We start from the raw sequence: 5,356 nt of genomic DNA on the forward strand, positions 1-5,356 counted from the left end.
TTGAGGATAAGAATCACCTGGAAAGCTTGTTAGAAACAGGACTCCTGGGCCTCAGTGAGGACCTTCTGAGTCAGACTACCCTAAGAGAGGCCTCTCTGTGATGCTTATCAGAACAGTTTGGGGACCACTGGGCTATGTCAATTATCAGACAATTCAGGAAAAGATCTTTGTAATACTAATGTATGCACAATGTTCCCAGATTCTTGTGATAAGCACTATACGTATATACCTCATTTAACTCTCATTTAAATTACCCTCTGTGGACGTCATTCCACAGTGTAGCAGTTAGCACGTCTGCTTTACATGCAGAAGGTCCTGGGTTCACACCCCAGTGGAGCCACAATTCATGCTCTACGGCCATGCCAACCTGAACAAGACCGCTGTCTGATCTCAAAAGCTAAGCAGGGTCGGGCCTGGTTAGTACTTGGATGGGAGACCACTTAGAAAACCAGCTGCTGTAGGTATAAATAATAATGATAATAAATAATAAATAAAAATAAACTATCCTCTGAGAGAAGTACTACTATTATCTCCATTTTACAGAGGAAGAAATTGAGGTACAGACATATCACCCCAAGCAGTTGTTAAAAATACACAGTACCCACAGAATTAGAATCTCCAGGGAAGGGGCCCTGGCCTTGATATTTTAAAGTGGTCACAGTGTGGATCAGGTATGTTTGGGAAAAAACTGGCTAGATGGTTGGCCAGTAGGAGTCAGAACCCAGCAACAGGTTCTGGTGGCAAAGACGGTTCATCCTCTCTCACTGGATGGTGCCGTTCATTGCTGCCCCCACTGGGGATGCTTTTGTTCTCTTCCCCCACAGTGACCAGAGCACCACCCCCACGGGAGCCTGAGCCCCAACCCAAGCCCCATCCTAAGCCCCAACGCCAGCCTCAGCCTTCAAAGAGGAAATTCCACCAACTCCTCCACGACCACGACCACCTCCACCTCCACCTCCACCTCCACCTCCACCTCCACCAAAGGTTACCATGGTTCGGGAACTGACTGTCGGCATCAATGAGTAAGTCATCCCTAGTGTCTGGGCCCTTCCTGAAACCTTAGGGCCCAGCCTTGCCTCCCATCACTGAATGGGGTGTCTCCATATTCCTCACCACTGAGTTGCTTTTCTGAGACAACAGACCAAAACAGCAAGTCATGCCACCTAGCCAAGCATGCCCAGAGGGAAACTTGACCTCCAGCTGTGTGCGGAATCAAAGTCTCCCACACCCTACCCACCTCTGTGGAGCCATAAGATAAGGACATAACAGGCTCAAAACCTTTCTGAACCACTGGGTCTGTTGTCCAGGAAGATCTAAGAAGACCCTTCTTATCCTAAAAGGCCAACTCCAAGGTCCTCCAACTAAAACTTGCCTCACCAGTGCTTCCACATACCTGTTCCCCCTATTTCCTTAAAAACATGCTCCCAACCCTGGATCAAGGCATCAGGCTTCTGAGCATTAGCTAGCTTCTCATTCTCCATTCACAATAAAACAGCTGATCTTTCTCTACTGTAATTCTCGGTGTTTAGTGTTTAACTCTGCTGGTGCCAGGTGGATGAACTCTTTCTGCTTTGTAACACTTTCCTTGTTGAATATTAATTAAATTATTTTTTACATTAATCAGTGTACCTGGTAAACAACATGGCATCTCTCAGCTCTAGGCGAGGCTGGTTAGGCTCTCAAGTTTCTAGGTTCTGTGCCCTCTGACCCTCTCCTGAAATAGCTGCTGGACTGTCTGACTCACCTGGGTGGGGTCTCTGAGAGGGAGGACTCCGTGTGGAAGTCTGAATTCCTCCCTGGATGGTCGATGATGGAGACTGAAGCTCTGTCCCCAGACAAGACAGCAGGAAGGAGTGAAGCATTGGTCTCAGAGCCAGCTTAGGAGTCAAAAGCAACAATAATATGCCCTGTTGAGCCCAAAGATGCACATGCCAAGGGACTGCAGCAGAAGAGATATATTCAACTCCCTTTATCTGCCCATAAGACACTGTTTCCACTCTTGCTTCCACCTCTGAGCCGCAATTTCCCTGTGGGACACTGGTCTGGATGGAATGAAAAATTTTTCCTGTTGATTCTCTATTCCCAAGTGACCAGGTTAGAAGTCAAGTGAATCCTGTTTTCGTTACTCCTTCTCCATGACTCTCCAGCCTGCCAGAAGTCTCCTCTCTCAAAGTTCTCACAAAAGCCTAGACTGAAGACTCTGAATTGACTAGGTCCCTTGGGTCTTCAATGCATTGACTTTGGTGGGACACTATCCCTGATAGCTTCAAAAAATTGCCATTTCCTTTTTCGACAAGGAGAGAACTGTGTGACATTGATGTAAAACATAGTAAATAGGGAAAGGGTGTTATGTAGATTTTTTCTCCATTGGCTTCTCCACTGATAAAAATCTCTGGTGATAAGGTCACTGCTTTCTAGTACAGCCAGGGAGTCACCCTTACAAATGGAGATTTTCATTACAAATGTAAATGTCCCTAACAAAATGTAACTTCTACTTGTTTTTGAGAGATACTCCCATGTCTGCTGTTTCTTAAAATTAACCTGCCTAAAATAACCATTATGCCAAATTGACATATTTGGGGTTGATCAATTCTGCTCCTCTATAGCTGATAGGCTACAAACTTATTAAACATGTTACTGTTTTGAATACTGTAGGCAATAGGAATACAATGCTAAGTCTTTGTTAATGCCGTTCATTAAGCTGTTACCATGGCTCTTTTGTCACTAACTGATAGGAATTTTGCAGCAACATAATATTCTTATGCGACCTCTGTTTTATATGTGGTTTCTCATTGATCAAAATATCATCATACTTCACATAACTGTGTTTACTCATTCCAGAGGCTGTGATGAATTCTGTGTGTGTTTATAAAATGGCCTTTTGGTTTCAAAAGATAATACACTTCTAAAAGAGACTTTGTATTAGGCAGAATAAGGGCCTCCATAGAATGTTCATATCCTAATCCCTAAAAACTTAGAATATGTTATTTTTTTTGTAAGAGAGATTAAGGTGATTTAGGACAGGGCAAATCCCGCCAAATGGAAATTCAAGTCCTGTGCCAAGAGAGGGTTCTTGTCTGAGTGAAGCGAAGAATTCAAGTGCATACCAGAGTTAGAGTCAAAAGGAAAGTTTATTAAAAAAGGAATAATGCTCCTCAGACAGAGACATGGTCTCCTCTCAGAGGCAGAAAATGAGAGAGCTGAGAGAGACAGAGAGACATAGGGAACACACCAGGAAAAAAATGACAGAACAAAAGACAGATAGACAAAGTCAAGACAAAGGCCCTGGGTTTTCAGGGAATTCAGTTTCTATATCACTCGGTTTCTATGAATTACAGCTTAAAGACTTTGTTTACCTATTTTCCTTTGATGGTGTGGGTATATAGTGTGAAAGATAAGGATATGTAGAGTGAAAGTCATGGGTGTAGTTGGAAAGCCTGCTAGCAATCCCTGTGTTTGATCTATAGGTCTCTTATAGGTTCTTTGCTTGGAGAATATATATTTTGTGTAGGGTATGACTTAAAGACTCTGGTTCCCTTCACAGTATGGGTAAATGGTTTGTTAGTAATCCCAATAGGAACCTTCTCTTGTTCTCTAGGTATCCTGAGGTCTGGCAGCAGCACATTGCAGGCTCTGAATGCAGCTTGATTTAACATTTAATTCTCTTGCCTCCTCTCTACATTAAAGGGAGCCTTTGGAATATTTTTGCTGATGTGTTAAATTTAAGATTTACTTATTGGCCGTGATTATGCAGGTGAGACTAATGTCATCACCGTGGTCTTAGAATGTGGAACAGGAAGGAGGAATAGTTGGAATTAGAGGGGGAATGGAAGATGCTACACTGCTGGCTTTGAAGATGGAGAAAGGGCTGTGAGCCAAGGAATGCTTGTGGCTGTGAAAAACTGGAATAGGAGAGGAAATGGATTCTCTCCCGGAGCCTCCAGAAGGAACTAGCTCTGAAGACATCTTGATTTTAGTCCATTGAGACTCACATCAGGCTTCTAACCTCCAAAACTATAGGCGAATAAATTTCTTTCTTTTAAACTCCTAGTGTAATGATTTGTTACAGCAGCAATAGCAATGTTATACAGACATTTATGCAGTGAATGTTTTTGGAGGAAACTGACCCTAAGTGTCTCAATTCATTCATTTTGCTTCCCTAGGACATTTTGTATTCACCTTCCCCTCCCCCCAAGAGATTTTTTTCTTTGCAATACCTAGGAAGCAGACTTTGTTCCTTACCTGGAGGGTTGGCTGTGAACCATGTAAACAAGGTACCAGGCTATTTTCCCAAAAGGGGCTTTTATTGGTTTCCATAAATCTCTTAATTTGTCAAAGCTTTCTGGTCATGTCTGAGTCTATGCATGTCTCCCTATTGTGACATTCTAGTCAAAGGATTGGTAATAAAACCAGTTTCCAATTGTAACCTTTTGTTAAGAAAACAGGTTCTTGTTGAACTTATGGAAATAATCGATTTGTCATGAAAATAAAATATTCACTTATTAAAAGCTTCTGAATCCTGGGGGGATCAACTAGGGAGAAAAAATAAATGTTTCAGTTCTCCTTACAGAGGTATAATTTACTTAACTGTAAGTCATAGGTAAACAAATTTCCTTTGTTCTGGAAAGAAAAAGACTAAAAAGTCAGCAATCTCAAACAAAAAAAGTCATAAAAATTGTCATCATTTCATCAGTTGGTTCAGGCCTGTGTAATTAAACTTGTTCTGGCTTGAATCCAGGGTTTTCATGAGTTCTTTAGACCTAGCCTGATATTTGAGGTGATAGATAGGGTCAGTGATAATTCCAAAATTGTTCAAGGCTGTTTGTCAAGGTTCATATGACTTGCTCAGTGAAGTGGCTGTCTCGATCACTGCAAATTGTGGAAGGTGTGTGCCAAACGGTCAACACATTTTCTAACAGTTCCTTTGCCATTGTGAAGACATCACTTTGACAAATCAGTGGCAAGGCAAAACTTCAACTCAACCAGAAAATATACACACAATGAAAACATACTGATATCCCTAAGTAAGTGGCAGTTGGATGAAGTACAACTTAAACGTGGAAGAAGGAAGAAACATGGCAGAGTGAGAGACGTCCTCAGATCTCTCCCCTTGAAACAATAAGCTGAACATCTAAAACTCAACAATAAACACCCAAACTACACACCAACACGTCTGAGTGTGGGATCTGCCCAAAAGAGCTACCACAGGTCAGAACCCCGGGTGGACTGGGTGTAATAAAGAAACTTCCTCTCACAGCCTCTGGATCTCCCAGCCGGGGGCGGGGGGAGGGGCTGGGGGAGGGCAGGAGGAGCAGCCAGTATGTATGGCCAGTTCCCTGAATGTTCCTGTCCCAGA

Source organism: Pteropus vampyrus, unplaced genomic scaffold (assembly GCF_000151845.1).
Source record: "Pteropus vampyrus isolate Shadow unplaced genomic scaffold, Pvam_2.0 Scaffold754, whole genome shotgun sequence".
Taxonomy (NCBI): domain Eukaryota; kingdom Metazoa; phylum Chordata; class Mammalia; order Chiroptera; family Pteropodidae; genus Pteropus; species Pteropus vampyrus.